The following is a 20,482-nucleotide window of genomic DNA, read 5'->3' as shown; positions in this document are numbered from 1 at the left end:
CAGCATTATGCAAATCCCAGCTACGTCCCTAGCAACCCTGTCCAAAGGCAATTTTGTATGCCTTTTTTTTTTTTTTTTCCTGTGACAGATTTCATCCCCAAAGAGATGAGTCCAGTAGAGGACAGAAGTGAAGGCTGCTGGAGTACAGTGTGTCTGGTTTTGAATGCAATGAGTCAATGGCTGCAGCCTAAGGCACTGGTGTGATTTTGTTTAAACAAACATAAGCCAATTAAAAATACAAAGAGATTCAAGGAAAAGATGCTCTTAGCTGAAAGCCTCATGGGAGAATAATTTAAAGAACAGATCAATAGCAGTGAGAGAGATTTGTTCCCATAAGACCAAAAGCCAGCATGTAACAAATCTCAGGAAAGGCATTTATAGGATTGTATTTTGTGAGTGACTGTGGCATAAAAGAATAGTGCTTTAGCATAATTATAGTTAAATATTTACACAGTCTTAGCTGTTTCAAGGAAAGCAAATATCCTTGCGTAGATAATTTTCTTCTATTCAATATATCATTGAAAATGCTTGCTGTGCATAGCTTTATTGTGAACATAATAATTATATAAATGCGTCTTCAAGGAAAAGGATGGTTTAGAATGCTATCTTAGAAAAAATCACACAATTTTTGCTATTACCTACAGATTAAAATATTCTCTCCCTCATTTTCCAGGTCACAGCTTTTGACTTCTAACCTCTTTCTCACTCAATTAAGAACACAAAATCCTTAAAAATTTCCACAAAGAAAAAAAAAAAAAGAAAAAAAAAAGGCTTGAAATTATTTACCTAATATTTTTAAACCCTAACTAGTGTGCAAAATTTTGGGATCTTCCAATATTGATGTAGAAACATTATAGGGTATCCTGACTACCTTACTCTTTATACACCCAACTCAGGTGTACTAGTTAAGAGAGTATGCCCCTAGATTTCAAATGCTTTAAGTGGAGAAGGGAAAATCACCGGGCAAAAATAATATTTGTGTGCTTGTGTGTTCTCCAAAGGATGTTTTAAAACAGCAGTTAATTTCAGGTGTTACTATTCGTCCCTTGGAGAAATCTCTCTTCTGCACAATCAAATGTTTAAGGAAAACAGAGGGAAAGATGTCCTATGCTGGATCCTTACAGTTCATTATATCAAATTTGCTCTGTGGAAATCCTTTTTCCACAGGAAAAGGTTTTCTCCCAGACATGGGAAATCTTGAGAGATTGTTTCTGAGCTATAACATTCATACATTTTGCATAGCAGAACAGGGTATCTTTGAAGAAAATCCTTTTTTTTTTTTTTTTTTTTTTTTTTTTTTTGAGAGTATTTCTCAGCAGGGGAGGCTGTTTCTGTGGTAAGATGATTTAGAAAAAGGCATACACCAGACCATTGGTTTATGTCTGTTTAGGTCCACTGGTTTACTCCAAGTTCATATAATCAAAGGTAAATATCAGTTTATATCTGCTGAAGAAATGACCCATTTCCTTAAACTTCTCAGAGGGTAGAATGGGATAAAGATTAGTAATGCAGTGTAGCTGTGATAGGAAAAGCCCAATAACTTTATTGCATTTTTGTGTTTACCAGAACCATAGGGGGGTTCCAGAAAGCATGTTTCTACTGTGCACATGATTAAGTTACCTCACAGGTAACGTAAGATCTTAATGACATGATTTGAGATCCATCTCATTTATCCCACTCCTGAAAACACCAAATTAACTATGTAGTAACAAGTCCCTTTTTATGATTTCCAGTGTTAGTAGCTACTAAGATGCCATGCTAGCAGGAATTGTTTACTCTTAATTGTATTTAATTCCATCAGCAAGCTTGGACTTGAGGGTGCAACCTGATGTCAGGAAATGAATTTTACAGTGTTTCTGCCAGGTGCTGGCATCAATGCCCCAGAGCATTTTGTGTCTAGCAAGCTTTAATATATGAATACAATGTGGTATTCATATACAATGAAGTATATACATACTTCACATGCATAAGTGAGTTTCTTAAATGCAACATGCATTGTAAAACACAAAGAACACATTTTTTCATTTCCTTTGAAGCACTCACTGGAAGATCTAAGCAGAAGTTTTTAATGAAAGCTACGAATGTAGCTTTACTTCAGGTGTTTTCTGCTTATCTTGCAGATTATTGATGTTTGTGGTCAGGACTTCTCTAATGGCTCATGACACAGGTGCAAATGTCATTAGGAAAAGTTTCTAGTTGAGAATGAGAGCATAAAAAGTTTTCAGTCTCCACATTTAACCACCTAAGGACAAAGAGAGGGAAAATAAATAAAACAAACACCTCCTCATAAAATACACTATTCAATTTGCTGAAATAAGTGCTGGAACCATGAAAAAATAATAACGAACTAGAAGTATTTTTTAGCTTTGTAAAATGTACACGATGTTACAAAAATAAGAAAGTAAAATTTAACTGAATGATAGAAATTTAACTAAGACATAAAATGTTATAGAAGAGGTTTTCTTCATACAGAATACATTATCATTACAGAAAGGATGTGCTTTTCCAAGATCTTCCTTCTAAGCCTGAAGGAAACCAACTGAACCATTGTCTTTTGATCAGACACAAAAGAAACCACACATTTATGCAACATTTAAGCCACTGGGCTGCCTTTGACTTTGGCTTATAACAAGAAAGAGCAAGTGTCCCTTAGGAAATAAACAAACAAACAAACAAAAAACAACAAGCTTTCCAGTTTCACAATTAATAGGTCAAACCTGAACATTAACAATATTCATTAGAAGAAGATTCAAAAAATGTAAATAAAAAATTGGAACAAAGGTTGAGATTTGTAGTACACTCCTTCTTAAAACATAAATATAATATGCAACTTAGAACAACAACAGCAAAAAACAAACAAACAATACAAATAGTGAAACTAAAATAGATTGCTCAGTACCGGAGTGTTAACCCATTATGATTCTTCTGGGTCTAAAATACTAATATTCAAATTTCTATACATAGCAAGGCTTTTTATAAAGATAGGTACTCTAAATTATTTTCAAGTATTAACTTTATCTGCTATGTTGTATTCTTGAATATCTTACTAAGAGAAAATGTTACTGACAGTGGTGTGTTTTATAGAAGAGTTCTATAAGATGTTTAATCATCTAAATATTTGCTGTAAATAGGGAGTTTATATCCATATTTGAATATTCTTATTTGACAGTTGCAACAATTATTTTAGCAATTGAATTGATAAAGAACTGACACATAAATGGCTGAAATTTCTTTATCTTAGGTTCCCATTGCCTTTAGTCTTCACTTCGGTCAAAAATAAAGGGATAAAGTAATTGTCTGAGTAATTGTGTAATGTGATCTTCAGAGAATGATTGGGCCTTGTTTTTGTTTAGAGAAAAGTTTTGGCAACAGAAAGATTCAGTTACTTTCATGGGCCACTGAAAATTATTTCACAAAACTGATGTATTTTGTGGTCCGTGTGTTGATTTTTCTGAGTCTCATTTCTTCAGGCTTGGAAATAATGACAATGTTAAATATGTTAATATTCTTACATGCAATGTTAACTAATATTTCTAGAATGTATAGAATACACTCTTGATGGCAGGAGGGAGTGACTGGATAAGTAGCAAAAATTACCTACATTTTAAATGCACAAAAATGCCTGAGTGTGAGAAAAAATAATGGAACAGTGAATTAAGAAAATAAATTCTACCTTTGCATATCTTTAATACATAACACAAAAGAGGTAAAGGTGGTTTGATTTTTCATTTGCAGTTTATTTTTCAGTTACATTCAGGACGTACTGGAAATGTCTGTAGGGAATGTACATGGGTGAGTACCTCTTCCTGAAGCATTTCTTCCTGAAACACCAACCCAAATCAAGACAACATACTGTTGTCCCCATTGCTACACCTCACCTATTTTGGGGCTTGGAAAGCCCTCCACAGTCCTCTCCACAGTGACATTTCTCTTTCTTCATTTGGATATTAATATCCTGTGAATATTGTTCCATATCTTTTCCCACATTTCTTGTTTGCTAAAGGTTAAAGGCATGGTCTCTTGGAGAAAGTTATGACTTCCCTATATATTCATGTGGATAGCAAAATTAAAAATTCAGTTGGCTACTTCAGTTCTTTGTTTTCTTCCAAGGAATGACAACCTAAGAGTAGGCAACCCGAAGAGCAAACATCCAGGAAGAAAAACAACAAAGTATTCTGTTTGTATGATAGACTTCCCTATTTCAGCATTATAGAGATGTAACTGCTAAAATGAAGTCTGGCATTGTTTTTCTCATGGTTGAGTGAGTGGCAGACCCTGGGGAGAATGTATTAGAGTTCTCATCTTGTAATTTAACTTCTTTTGTTATTCTGCATAATTGCTGTCACCCAGGTAAAGCTGGATTGTTTCTTCCATGGTAAATTCTCTCCCACACAACCCTTTGACCTTCAGGCAGTGAGAGCAGTAGGGCTTCTCATCTCATGATTTAACTGAAGAAAATAACTACTTGAAGAGGAAGTGCTTTGGAATAAACAATGCCTCTGAATTAGAAATCTAAACTACTTTTTACCACAAACTGTGACTCCAGGGAATATTTGCCTAGAATTAACAAAAAATACAACATTTGAAGAACTGAGGTGCTTAATCACGTGAAGAATTTAAGCATAAATTTGAATACAGCTGGGACAATTGCTTAATTATGAGTAGAATTCTGATAAATGCAAAAGCAGCATGAGTTTTGTCAACAGACATTAGAATGAGATACGAGCTTATATTGGCTCTCCAATTCATCGATATTAAAAAGCCCAAGATATTTTCAAAGTGCTGAAAGCTCTGAAGTAATTGTCCTTAAGAATGCAAGTATGGAAAAAATGTGATCATTTCATCATTAAATATCTTATAAGAGAGTTTTTTTGATGACTCTTGTTCTTATAGTTCTTACCTCTGCTAAGAGGTCGAGGTCATTTTTGAGGGCAAAAATCCCTCTATAACACTCCCTCAAAAATTTTTTTTTTTCAGCTCCTGTGAACAGGAAAAAAAAATAATAAAATACTGATACTCACTGTGGAGGTATGTTTTCCTTAAAATCTCCCCAGAAAAGACCAATGCATAACAATTCACTGTGTTATCAATATGCTAATTTGATCTGATTAGCTCCTGTATTAATTTGGTGATTTAATCATTCAAACTATCGGTATATTGATTCAATTTTAATTGAGACCTTAATTTAATTATTCAATTATTCCAGTTTTAATTAGCAGAGTAAAACTGTAGAGTATTAGCACAGTAATTATACTATATTTGGTCACCTTTGCTGAAGTGTGTGTCTGACATACATTTTTTTTAGAAATCCATAAAAAGGCAAAGAATATTTTTATTTCAACATACTGTGTTGGCAGAAAATATATGAAGGGAGTTGCAATCAGGAAAACTTGCAAGCCTTTTTGAGTGTAGTTTTATGTTCAAATTTAAATCCCTTACTCTATAAAATGCTTTTTTTTTTTTTTTTCTTTTTCTTTTTTTTTTTTTTTAGGAGATGCATGGAAAATATGTTTCAAGCATATGCACATGTAACTATAGAGAAAGAAATCAAACATAGCTTATTCTGTGGAAAGTTAGAGAGTAATGAAATATTTTAGTGCTATAGCAAACCTATGCTTTGCAGATCCCCAGCTTTTGTAGTCAAAGAGTTCTCAGTTTTCCAATATGTTTCGCTCCAATTTTGAATTAGAATATATGGAATGTTCCTTTAAGGCATATAACTCTAAGGACAATAATGGTGCTGACTCCTGCTTGTCTACCTGACTAAATGCTTCCAGTATTTTCTTTTCTGTTCTTACATGTCGCGACTCTTCAGAAAGAATTCAAATACTTTAAGTAGCTAACTTAGAAAACAAAGAACTTGTGCATTATCTACATTACAACCATGACCACATTGCCTTCTGTTTCACAATTCCAAACTTTATGTTTTGCCCTTGAGTTTATCAGCAGTTTTAAAGGTAATGAAAATAGAAAGACACTTCATAGAGTAGTTGAGAAGTACAAGCATGTACTTGTGTTCTTACATTTCTTATGTAAAAAGTCAAATTAAGGATTTTGTATCTGACCAGAATATGGGATGATCATACACTTCTGACCACTCTGCCATTCTCTTCCCACATAAAACTACTCTTTATTTGTCTGTGGCTGCTGCTTGGTCAGTCCCATACATGTAAAATTTACTGATGGCAGGATGTGGATAAGGCCCTGGTGTGCCTAGCAGAAGTCATCTTCAGTACCAGGACTGTCAGTCCAATGCAGAGAACTGTAAAATAAAGTACCCCTGACATGCTGTATATTTGTTGTTGTCATTGTTGTTACAATGTAGGCAAAAACTGTGAGGGAAATGAATGAAAGTGCCCAGAAATCCAAGGGAGTAAGCAAGCTGTAATAAAACTTTCTATTCCTTTGCTAGCTATTAGAGAGACCTGAATTTCTATAGCTTTTACAGTATTTTAAAGTTATTTTCTTGAGGTGTAACTTTTTCCTCTTCAGCTTCCATAAAGCACAAACCATCAATTTCCAAACAGATTAAGCAAATGAAAACTCAGTTCTGATTTTCAGGAAGAAAAAAATTCCTTATTATATAAACAGGAGCACAGAAAGCACTGTACAGTTGCTTTAGAAGGCCCAGGAGAATGTGTGACTAAGGCCTTTAATATTATTAATTTTTAAATATCATAACTGGTGACATTTCTTTTAAGTCATAGATCAGAAGTAAAATCTATAGAATTTGGAATCTTATTCAGAGACTTATAAAACAATCAGATTTTTTTTCCCCTTCCCCTTCCCCTTCCCCTTCCCCTTCCCCTTCCCCTTCCCCTTCCCCTTCCCCTTCCCCTTCCCCTTCCCCTTCCCCTTCCCCTTCCCCTTCCCCTTCCCCTTCCCCTTCCCCTTCCCCTTCCCCTTCCCCTTCCCCTTCCCCTTCTTTTTCCTCTGTTTTGAATAAATATCCCTCAAAAAAAAATCACAAAACCTAACTTATGTATTGACTAGACTAGATCAAATACAGCCCATCCTGACAATAGTTAAAATCCTGGATACATCATTTGAAGGCTGAGTTACTGCAAACAGTGTTGTTTTGGAAAAGGGACAATTAATTTGGATCATCCATGGGTGGTGACTATTGCCATTGCTGCACAGTTTGGATTTACAAGCAGCAACGGTCAAACATTTCACACTCTTCATTGCAGAAATGAACCATGTAGGGGACTCAATGGTCTAAAACCTAGTATAAGCCTACATTTCTCTATCTGTCAAAAGATTTCAGAAGTAATTCAATGTTACAGCTCCCTGGAGTGAGAGTCTGCTTGTCCATCTGATTTTCCTGACTGAGCGCTTTAAACATTCTCTGAGGAAAAAACTGTTGTAGTCTTGTTTCCAAAGCATGATAGTAAAGAGGGGAAGTGTGAAGCCATTTAGAGTCCTTCTTCCCTGTTGTCATATTTTATCACTACTCATGTGTTATGCTCATGAGCAGTTCCTGATTGCAGGCCTCAGGGTTTGTATTATTCCGAGATGCTGTCTGGTGCCCCTCTGAAATATCTCTGGATTTCAGAAATCAGATATGTTAGAATTTGATCATCAAATATTTCAAATAAATTGAACAACAACAACAACAACAACAAAACACTTAGAAATGTTAAGTTTAATGGCAGACTACACTGTAGAGTGGGGACAGGATTTTTCTGAGGAAAGATATGATATATGAAATCAATGGCATTGCTTGGTCCCACATACACAGCTGAAATAAGAATCTAATTTTTAAGGTATTACACTGTGGAGACCAGAATCTGTTGATTCTTGCTATATAGATCCAGGTTGTGCAAGTGGATCATTGCCCCAAATAATAGATTTGGCCCTGTTTCTGTTTGAAGTAGAGAATCAGTAACATTCAAGTTGACTAATATGAGAGGTCCATAACTATTTATATTTTTTTGTCTGTTCCAGAATTATGCTGATAATTAGAAATTGGTACAGAAGATAGTATTTAAGATTTTTAGCTAGACCTTTTGGTTATTTCCATATTGGGGTTTTCTTTAAATAAGCATGAAATCTGCTTTTTAAGTAAATCTGTGGCTGAAAAATGGGTTGGAAAAGGACTTTTTAAAATTCTGTCCATATATTTTCACTGTTTTGACTGTAGCAAGTTTCATTTATTTGCTTATTGTGAATAAGGAAAGAATGTAAAAGTAGGTTTTCATGTGCAACAATTTGTGCATACATCACCATATGAAAATTTTAAAGTTTAAGTAAAGTATCCTCTTCAACTGAGGAAGCTTAATTTTGTGACATGTAGGGATGTCAGCTTGCTCAGCTGGCAGATTTTTGCAAGTTTTTCCCTGCTCTGCTTAAAATGACCTTCGTGTCTGTTTTCTTTTTGTTCAGGTTATTTTGAATATTGCCTTGAAACATAGCCAATGGGAAATCAGGTTGTGCAGTGCAAAATGCACTCAAACTGATTATTGTAAGAAATACCAAATGTAAGATACAAGGGGCTGTTATTCAAAGGAGCTTATGATCACTTTTCTCTATGCTGTTATTACAGACTTCTTCCTGTCTGATTTGCATTTTGATGAATCACCTCTGCTGTGTATTAAGTGATGTACCAACACATCATATTAAAGTGCATCTTTCAGGAGCAATGGTCCACCACAGCTATATAAAACAAAGGAATGTGCTTTAGCTGAATAAAACCAGATGACATCAACGGTTTCCTGTTATGTTGCTTTTTGTTCTTATTTTAATCATTGCTTCCATCAGCCAGGAGAATGTGAGACCCTACAGGTAAATGCAGTTCTCAGTCCTACTGTTACCCTAAACAACCTCTCCCCCTCCCCCCAATTATAAGATTATTTATTTATTTATGGTTTGAAAATGAGGTAAATGGGCAGAAAGTTAATGGGGGAAAGAGAAATGAAATACACCAGGAAATCTACAACTGAGACAAACATCCCTGCCTGTAGATAAAGGTGACATTCTTCTTGTCAATAAATCACTAGCTTAATCCTTAGCAACAGGCTTGCTTTAATCAATTCTGAAGGATTTCCACCAGGGCACAACAAACATGTTTATTCAAGGCTTGCTAATAAAATTACATGTTAATTCAACATTAATTAAATTGTAATGTGAAAAATAATTTCTCTTCTGTACATATCATTTCACTTTGTGATGTAAATGGAGAAAAAGAACAGCTGAGGATAAAAACTGACACTCCAATGAATCTTATAAAAGAGAGAATGTTTTTTTGGCAGTTCTATTTGTCAAGAGGGTAACAAACTGTAACATTATGCTTTGCAACCTTGTTAAGCAGAAAGTTGTGAAGGAAACAACACAGTTCTTTTTAAAAGATCTGTACTTTACTATCAAAGAGAAGGTTGCTAAACACATGTCACTGAAAATCTAAAAATAATTGTGAATAAAATACCAATATTCCATTTTCATGTCATGCCAGTAGGAAGGATTTTGCATATTGTCAGGCTCGGTCTGAGAAAAAATAAATGAAGAAAGACAAACAACAATGATATAGTTAGCAATGTATAAACTTAGGGAAGAAAGATGGGAAGTGATTTTTTGGTTATCAGAAAAAAAAAAAAATCCTGTTCCATTGTACAATGAAAACAAGCTCTTTTAACAACAAAACAAGGTAAAACAAGTTTCTTCAGTGAAACCAGATATAAGAATACAAAATATAAGAATAGCTTTTACCATATTGCTATTTGGCCAAACTAGTCACCTAGAATGAAGGAAAGCCATGTTCAACATCCATTTCTCTGAAACTTGATTTCTTTTATCTCACAAAGTGTCTTACCTTACTGTTTAGATTTCATTATTATCAGATGACTATTTGGAGGTCACTTTTCATTTTGAACATACATGTCATTAGGAACCTGATTTTTTCCCAGGCACATTTTTGTTTGTTTGTTTGTTTCGTTCTTTTCTTTTCTTTTTTCCCTGAAGTATGTATTTCCATATAAAACATTGGACATGGTGAACTGACATTTACCAATGCAGTATTGGTTTGTCAAAGTTGTGTACAGGTCTAAAATTTAGAATCTTGTACAATATTCAGTTTATAGATTTTTCACCAATGACCTTTGGAGATTAGCTAAAAATAAAGATTGGAAACAAAATTTTATGTAGTAGTCAAAAATTTATTTACTGTCACAATACATCATTAGCACAGTGTTTCAATAAAACATTCAAATTTAGTAAAAAGAAAATATTCATATTGTTTTCTTCGTATTTGGATTTCCTCCCCCCCGCCCCTCCTCCCCCCCCCCACCCCCTTTTTGGAAGATTCCAATTTATTTATTTCATTTGTGAAAACAACCATCAGTACTTTACTAGATATATATAATGTGATGTCTAGGTGTGTTATCATTGACAAACCACTAAGAGTAAGAGAGAGGGAGGGCATCTTCCTCAGAGCTCTTCTTTCATGTTTTATATTTGGCAGATTTTCCTTATTATGAAGGAAGGTACAATTTTTTAATTATCTCTGAACTCCCAAATGTTCCACACAGCTTGTCTTCTCCTTCCCTATGGACTGTGCTAGTATATTCCTTGAAGAAATAATATTTAACCCTTTCTCTTTGTAGTTCTCTAAAAACTTTACCGTAGATTTGTTACCCATTATTTCAGGTTCTAAAACTAGGAACTTAAAGAGAAATTAAAAAGAAAATGAGTGGCACTCCAATTCGGTAGAAATATGAGGATTAGCATCCAGATGCAGAATTCTTTGGTCTAAGAACACATATTGCATTGTGGTTCCTTTCTCCTAAAAATAAGAGAAGCAAACTTTATTTCAAGATAGGCCATCAGTGCTGGTTAAAGAGCATGAGAAGAAAAGAAGAAACACTGAATAGCAAAGGCATGACTGACTATAGAAAAGGAAGGGAAAGAACTTTTTTTTTTTTTTTTTTTTTCTTCCTCCCAGCTGCAAACTTCTTGCTGGCTGTGACTTCCAATAACACTTACCCATGACCCTGTCAGCTTTTAACTTTCACTTTTTTATTTTTAAAAGAAAATATAAGTAACAGACATTACTTAGCTCTTAATTTGGGTTATTTCAATAAGAAGTGAGAGTTAAACTCTGCTGCCGCTGCTTCTGTAAGCGCTATTGAAAACCATCAGCTTCAGTAATAAAATAAATCAAGTGGGAGCTGAAGAGTATGAAAAAAAGCCTGGAAAACTTATTTTTTATTAACCTTTTGTTGACATTAATACTCTGCAGTAAGAGATTCACACAGCAAATGTACAGAAACACATGTTTAAGAATGAGTCACTTTTGCTTACACAGGAAAAGGTTAGAATTTACTTAAGAACTTGAGGTGCCTCCCAGGATTTTCTTCAAATAAAAACTCCAGTCAAGACTATATGAGTTTCCTTGACAAACCTATGGAACAAATGCAGAAGGATATGCAGGCAACTGTTAGATGCTGAAGACCAAGCTTGTTTTTCTGGAAGCCTCTTCTCTGCTGTCACCTAATGCTGGGATTGCCCAGGTCTCCTAGATTCTGTAGTTTTTTTTCTTTATAGAGCTGCAGGTTCAACCATAAAGTTTTCTTTACATGCATGTTCATTAACACCTCTGTTTTGACAGTAAGGGTACAAACCTGGAAAATTTTTTTTTCATTAAGGGTGAGATCCAGACATTGAAACCTTATAGGAGCACAATTGTTTACAGACAGATCAGCAGGCAATGGAAGTGTGAGCACCATGAACACAAAAGCCCCTGTTTTTATCATGACTGTGAGTTAGCAAAAGACTCAAGCATGCTCTGTGTGTACTGGGTCCTGGTTTCAAGGGAAAGAACACAAGGAAGTGATTCAGAAATGACAAGAAGGTATTCTAGCAGGTTGCTTGCATTGGTCAATTGGAAGATCAGGACTGCATGATGTCCTTTGGAAAACGCAGATGCTGATCTTTAGACCAGAAGGTACCTGGGACATAATGTTAAGTCATTAACCTCATTTTCCTCATTCATCTATTAGTTTTTGGCATCTGTGTAATTTACATAACTACATTTTAGGCCCAGCTCCCTTCAAAGTTTTTATAAATGGTCTGGATGAAGGACTCAAATGCATACTAAGTAAGTTTGCAGACCATACTAAATTAAGAGGTGCTGTTGACTCCCTCGAGGGTGGAGAAGCCTTGCAGAGATGCCTTCACAAACTAGAAGGCTGGACAATCGCCAACCATATGAAATTTAATAAGAGCAAATGCTTAAATTCTGGTTGATGTAAAGTTAAATATGAGTCAACAGATTGCCCTGGCAGCCAGGGGGGCCTACTGTATCCTTTTGGTTGGTTCTCTGCAGAACCAGGAGTTGGACTTGCTGATTCATATTGGTCCCTTCTCTCTCAGGATGTTCTATGGGCCTAAGTGACTAAAAGCGTTCCCTATTGAGAGTGTTGGTAGTTTTTTTGTTTGTTTTGAGAAGACCCAAATCTTATCTCACTCTCTAAACTGTCCAAATATTTATCTGTGATGTATATGGGATCTGGAAAATTATGGTTAATGCTTTATTGCAAGGTATATAGTATTAGATATTGTGCATTTTAAATACTCTACCAGATCTCTTTGAATATGAAGCAGACAATGATTCCTTTGACAACTGTTGGGAAAAAAAAAATCAGCTTAAATGTAGATAGTTAAAGGTAGTACTAGAACTGGAAAATGGCAACATTATCAGTCTAATGGGTGCCTTTTTTTTATAATGAGGCAGAGATTATATGTTGGAGCAATTGTGAGCTTCAAGAAAATTGTAGAAATCTTCTAGAAATTGTAGAAGACTATAATTCTTATCTTTATATACACTAAGAAAAACAACTGCTTTTGGCTGCTTTATGCTTTTTAGATAGTTGATGTGCAACGGGCTCTACATGTTCATTTTTCTGAAACTCAGGTGTATACCATATATATACTACTGTAGCTGCTGAGTGTACATCTGAAATTCTCTTGCTGCAGCACAGCAAAATAAGTTGTTACTTCAGAATTACTATCTGGTTTTGCCATACTTTTGTTACAAATTATAAAGTTTCCTTGATGAAGGAAATTATGAAAGGATTATCTTGAACGATTCACATTTTTTTTCCCAAAGAAGTTTGTATTTCTCCCCTCTCCACCTCCCCCACACCAACAAAGTAACTATAAGAAATAAAAACACAGATAGTAGTTTTTTTTTTCTTTTTTCTTTTTTCCTGTGCTCTTTTTATATTACTAGAGAGTCAATGGCTAATTGAGCCAATACTCTCCTCACAGTTTAGTCACTTCTCTGCTTGTTGCACCAGTGTCACAACAGATTGTTTCTCACAATCCTCTGCTGATGAGACCACATCTCCTGTTTGTAACTGTGGCATTAATTGCATAGAAGGGGGAGGTTAAGAAGCAAGGGATGATATAATTCAAATGATTATTAACTGCTGAAACCTGTACAAATGTCTTAGTACACCTAATTTAATAGACCTAATTTTACATATTGGAAATTAATTTGTGCATCAGGAAAAAAAAAAAAAGCCAAAAAACCCAAAAACAAACAAACAAACAAACAAACCAAAAAAAAAACAGTCTGGACAGAGCCAGACAGCTCAGTCAAGCTCAGTCATTCAGTCTATGTAAGTTTAACAATACTGATATTGAATTTTTATAATTACCTGGTGGAGAAGAAAAATTATGGAGCAGCTGTCAATGATGCAGTATCTGGATGGTGCCCAACCAACGTTACTGCAGTTGTGTTTTTGCAATCTGAGTGTATGCATCCACTTCTTTCAAAACATGGAAAAATGATCCAGTCATTTCTTCTGGCAAATGCTTAACTTTACAATATCCATAGTGTCATTCCTCTCAAACGTACTTTTCCAGAGAAAAAAATAACTTCTCTGTTGACCTACTGCTTGGGAATAAACACTCTTAGTGGGTTTTGTATCACACCTAAGCTAGAAGTCATTTGAACATCAGTTAAGCTTGATTTCCCATAACCATCTTGGAAAATGAAGAGGACCCAATTAGGTCAAATAGTACTCAGATAACCCTTCATATGCTGTTGGTTGCTCTTCTTTGTTGTTTCTTCTTTAAAACAAAATAAAACCTTTAACCCACTTGATACTGACTATTAGGCAAGTCAAACAGAAAAAGCTCAAGGATTACAGAGGAGAAAGACTGTACTTAAGACCTGACAGACTCAAGATCAGTGTACATGGCAAGAAAGATCAGGACACCTGTGACAGCTACCTTGGAAATCTGAGCCTGGAGAACAAAAGACCTTTCCTAGGAACAAATTTCCTCTTATTTTTCTCTACTTTTGTGGAATTAAGCCAGATTGTAATTATGATTCTTAGCCACATATCTCTATCCCATAATTCATGATAATTTGCTTTCTGAAAGTAAGAATGTGTGCTATTTCTTTGACTGTACATCACTGCACAAATTGCAGATGACATGAATTTAAAAGATAACTATTTAAGAAGAATTAAAAAACAATTTATTATTAATGTTCAACTTACCTAAAAGTATATTAAAGACAGACAGTATTTTCAGACATACTATATAATTGATATATTCATTCTTTTTCAATGTTTTAGCACATACTGTTACTTATTTATTCAATATCAATTTTCCATAATAATGTTAGAAACTGTTCTGAAGTGCCAAACATAACTAATATGGATTGTTTTAACCTTCAGTGGAGTTTTTATTACTTCTCTGTGTTTTGCTTTATTATCTTCTTGGTGCCAGGAAACAGCCATGAGATTTGTTTGTACCCATGGAAACTGGACAAGGAAGTGCTCTTACTCAGGTCAGGGTTCAGATTTAGACTTACAGATGCTAGCTAGAAGCTTGTAAACATTTCTCACTGTTTCTTGGCCATAAATGGTGGGAAATCTCTTGAAATTAGTTTTTCTTATGAAATGACTGACTGTTTGGTATGAAATCCTGTTAGAGTGATTCTTACATGATTGCTGTCATGCTTAAAGAAGGAAAACACATATTCCTTCCAGTCAAAGTCACATGGAAACGTGAGCTCAACAGCCCCTTGCTGGCATTTGGAACAGTTAGGTGGGAGGTTCAATTAGTCCCATCTCTAACAGGTTAAATGAAACTAATTGAAAATGTACATGATCTCTAGAAAAAGAAAAAAATGGTTTACCATATATTCCCCCCCACTCCACCTCCACCCCTTCATTATTCTGTCCTACCCAGGAAAAGAGAAATGTATGTGGAAAAAAAAAAGAGAGAGAGAGAGAGAAAGAAAGGAAGCATAAGCCTAACGATGGTAATTTATAGATCCTAGAAAGGTAAAGACAGTAATGTGCTTGGTACTGTTTCAGTGAATGTTCTTTAAATTAGACAGCACTCTTCTTTCTGAGTAAATGGTGGCTGCCTAAATACAAAATATGATTTCCATATTGAAGACTGAACAACTGGGAACAGAAAAGGCAGCAAGATTAATGAGATTTAGAGCTTGTTTCTACTGCCTAACTACTCTAACTCACATTCCATAATAAAAAGAAAGGGGTGTTGAAAGACCAAAGCTAGTTCTTTCTGCCTGGTGTGTCCTGAGGTTGGTATAGCACTTCAGTTAAGAACAAAAAAACAAATGTCACTAAACAAAATCAGAGGCTGTGACAAAGTCTGTATATTTTCCTTCAAAAAACATTTTACTGAGGTTCCATTTTTTACCCTTTTCTTATAAATTTTCAATTCCTATTTACTGAAAGTAAATTAGAGAGGTGATTTCTCTTTTGCAGTCTGTGACAGCATGAAAACTGTTCCAGTTTTATAACTCCATGTCCCCAAGGAACCTCGGAGCTGAGCATTTATATTGCTTAACAGCAGGGTATAGAGAGCATGAGACAACACACTATCTCTAGGATTACACTGACTTTTTCTTAAAGAAATATAATGAAAGTATTGGCTGATGTACTTCTAGTTCCCTTACTACAACATATTTATTATTTAATGAGATGATTAACTTTACAGTTTAAATCTAAATGGAGTTTTTTCAAATTATTTGAAACATTGTTTTAGGTTTGCATATAATATATTATTATATATAATAATATATATGTGTACATGCACAAATATTTTAAAATAAAATAAAAAAATAAATCAATTATTTAGGGGAACTGCACATAAGAGGTATTTTATAATGCACATTTTGAAAATCTCCATTTCCCTTGCTTTAAGAAGCTGTTCTGTTAAGAGCAAGTGTAAGGAAGCCTTGACTCCTAATTAAATATTTATGTGGGTATGGCCAGTAGGTCATATTCTATAATAGCTTTTATAACATGGTTATTAAATTGCAGTTCAGCAATCAAACATTTTTGCACTACACTCATTGGTATTCATGGCAGCAAATCATAAATTTGTAATAAATGAGATGAAATGTATAGGTTTATGACACTGTCAAGAGGACTGGGGAAGCTTAGTGGAGAGATCCTTGGACTTTACCATATTTATGTCTCAAGTCCAAACCCAAACAGCAAATGGAACAAATACTAGCACAGATCCTTCATAGTGGATAATTGCACCATCAAAGCGTATACATCTTTTCATGAGAGAAAAGTAGAAGACTCCCTACTGAAGATAGTAAAAAAATTTTATACCTCTTTTTAACAATATATTTTTAGTTTCAAATTGGAGGAGAACACCAACATTTTTCCCCTGGTGAATTAATGTTTTTAGAAGTATAACATAATCTCAATGTCTATTCTTTGCCTTAAAAATAATCATAACATCAGTTCCAAGGTAAAAACATTTATTAAATATTAATTCATAAAATTATGAATTCATTAATTCATAACAGGTTAGAAGCAATACATTTCATGAACACATTAGGTCCTAAAGCTTCAATATCAGTGAGTGGAAGCTTGCCTTCTGAGGACATAGTGCCCTTAATTCCCTTATGAGTGAATGCAAGTTGTAGAAAGCGGGCGCTCCAGAATGTTTTCCTCTGCACCTTGCAAGGATCAACTTCCTTAAGAAGCATTTTCATAACACAATATGACACTGGCAAAAGTTCTTGCACATTCCTGGCATTCACTCTTTTGGTGCCATGGCAGACTGATTAGCGGCAGACAGCTTTAAGTGAGCCATCAATCAGTGTGACTGTTTCTCAGTTTGACTCTCAGTTTATTAGTGAACTAAGGAAGTATGTGCTATAATGAAAGATGTACTATATTGTATATTTTTTTTTTTCTGTGAGATCAGTTAATACATTTGACAGGCAAGGCCTCTTGGAAACTATTGAACCAGGAGTTCTCAGAAGAACTATTGTTGAACTTTATAGGCATGCATGTATTTGCAGAAAGCACATCTTCTACCCTCTAGAGATACTTGATCCATGAGTCTACTGCATAGGTTTATTCAGAGTCACATTTAACTAGTGAAAAAATCAGTTCTTAGTATTCCCTGGCTATGACCCAGAGCCTGGACTGGGAGATTCTGTCCTTTCTCCTGTATCACAGAAGTAACAGCCCAGTTTCAACCATGTTGTCAAGACAGTAGAGTCCAAAATAATCTGGTTCTCATATGACTGTCTGAAAGCAGAATAAGAAAGAAAAAACAGTTTGATCTTTGTTATCACTACTCACATGGAGTGTAGTATCATATAAGGCTATTTTTTATATATACATTTTTTAGGCTTACAAGTAATTTTAAAGTTTAAAACAGTATGATAGCACATTTTATAATTTGTCTTTATTTTTATTCAGTTTAAATATTGTTGGTGAAACATTGGACCTTTCTGTAAGATAAATGTCTATATCTTTAAAGATTTTATGGATTTTCTCTAACATGTTTGTCACTGGAATATAAGAGAAACGTGAAATGTATCTGGAAGGAAATAAAACAGTTCTTTTTCAGAAAGAAAGTGTCATTCCTTGAATTCCTGTCATGATTATTATTATTTAAATAGCTGATCAAGCATAGACTAGCTTAAAATGCTCAACTCATAGCCAGAAATATATGCTGCATTCTTAAAAATAATAAGTTCATGCAAAATGGAGACTTACGCTGATAGCCAGTTACTGCAACTCCTGGAACAGGATTTGATAATAGGCTAGACTGTCCTCATGGGGAAACAGTTTTTACTGATATCTAGCCAAAAACTCTTGTTTCAACTTGTTCCTCCTACCAGGCATCACTGCGAAGGTCCTGTCTATGTCTTCTCGGTAACCTCCTCACAAGTATTTGAAAGCTGCTATTAGTTCCCTATTAAGCTTTATGAGAAAAAAAAAAAAAAAAAAGGATGCAGGAAAATGATCTTCAAAGTCTATTGATTTGTCACTCAGTCTATGATTAAAATAACACTGCTAGATAAAATTCATGGAAAGAAACCAAGCCATTACATATGTTATTAATGATTTATTTCACTGATGCTTGATGGAACACAATATTCTGAACACATCTTATGTTCTCACTTTGCCTAAGAGCATCTAAGAGGCACTATAACAATCATTTGGGGCTATTGAAGAGTGTAAGAATCAAAGATAAAAAAGAACCATTTAGGGTAGTCCAATAAATCCATAAATGGGAGCAATGTGATATGCTATGCGAATAAAAAAATCTAGGCTTACAATTAGCTCAATTTTTTGAAAAATTTAAATATTTTAGATGCATCACACAAGACCATCCTACAATAAAATGAACACGGCTGGATAAAGTTTTTTTTTTCTCTCTCTCTCTCTTTTTTTTTTTTTTTTTTTTTTTTTTTTTTTTTTCCCTTAGTTTACCACCAATCTGGATTATATTCAGATACAGTGAAGGAATCAAAATTTGTCTGGGAAATATATATATATTTCCAGACAGGCAGATTAGCCAAATATCCTACATATCTTTTGTACCATGGAAGTGTTCTCAAGTATTAAAAAATTGATCTGATGAATTCAGTACTCTAGTGTAGACTACTTGTTTATACAGTCTTGATGAGAATCTCTTTTTATGTACTTCTGCCAGTAAAAGCTTATCACTCAGACATGTTAACATAGTGTTTCATTAAATCACAGTGCAGCATCTCCCATCCAGGAGTTATATCATCAGGAAGCTTTTGCTTCAACACCTACTTCTGGTGACTCAGCTCCTATTCTGAGGTCCTTCACTAGAAATGTCTGTGACCAGGATGGGATTGGATGGGATTGACCCTGCTGGGGTTGTGGCTCATTATTTATTTTATTTACTACCAGGACGAGCATGCATTCTGAGCAAATTCTCAATGAGATACCTATGAAAAGGGTCAAAAACTAAGATGTTGGTCAGATCTGTTTTTTTCTTACAGAGAGATAAAATGTGTAAGTAAATACAGTGGAACTTTTATGAACAGAACTGTGAAAGAAACTGGTAAAAGATGAATACATGGTTATGAGGTGGGAAGAGCCAAGTAAGAATAAGAATCTTTATAAGAGAGAAAATATGTTAAGATTCATATAAAGAATAGATGAGATTGGAAAAGAAGTCATGAAAAGATAGAGAGGCTCTTCTATTAACTTCTTACCTCTTCATTAAAATCTGAGACTCATCCCTGTTGATGAAATTTATCTTTGGTGAATAATTATTTTTTCATGTTTATAAACTCAGTCATTTCTCCTAGCTGATGGTGACCACCTCTTTCACCTTCTTCTAAGGTCATCACTGAAGAGGGCAGAAAAAAGATTGAAAAATAACAGATTTTATTGAAATTAAATATTCTAGAGGGCTAATGCAGAGGAAGGGAAAATATCCTCTGTGCAAATATAAAACACAGAAGTCATTTTAGGACTCATTAGGGTTCCCAGAAAGAGCTGACATTTTAGGAAAATGTCTTTTTTTTTTTTCATGAACTTTCCCCCTTAATTGCTCTATAGCTTCTGAAATTTAAAACAAAACAAAGCAAAACAAACCTTGAAAGCCTGAGTCTCTCACCTGAAATTCTTCATTTCTTCAATGTAATATGAAAGAATAATTTACTGTATTCCCAAAAGCCATAGATATTACTAAAAAGCTTCCTTTAGAGATTCTATTACTTAAGCTTTTTATTAAGCAGACGTATTTAATGATGTGTTTGATGTTTTGTTTGTTGAACTTGCCTTTTATGATTTATAAACAGAAAAAGTTACAATGAATGAACTGAATGTCAGGGTACTTGTGTTTTAACACAGAACTTAGAAAGTAAACTTTTCTTGGAAATTATTTTATTACTCATACAGAGAAAATAGCATAGAAAATAGTACAGATTTAGAAGAACCATATTTATATAATGTTTTGTTGAGTTCTAGTGTCCAGACTTCAAAAAGCTGTTGCAAAATTGAAAACTTTTTAGAAAATATGTAGAAGAAATATTTGTCTTCTATAAAGCTGCCTAACATTAAAACTCAGAGAAACTTGCAACCCCTTCCACAAAAGCAGTTAATGGGAAATACAGACATAAAGATTTTTTTTTTTTTTTCCATCTGTGCTAATTTAGATCAGTCCCTATCTACAGACTCATTCAGTCATGGTTTAAATT

This window comes from Anas platyrhynchos, chromosome 4, assembly GCF_047663525.1.
Source record: "Anas platyrhynchos isolate ZD024472 breed Pekin duck chromosome 4, IASCAAS_PekinDuck_T2T, whole genome shotgun sequence".
Lineage (NCBI taxonomy): Eukaryota > Metazoa > Chordata > Aves > Anseriformes > Anatidae > Anas > Anas platyrhynchos.
The sequence above is the reverse complement of the archived record's forward strand: the minus strand, read 5'-3'. Positions refer to the sequence as shown.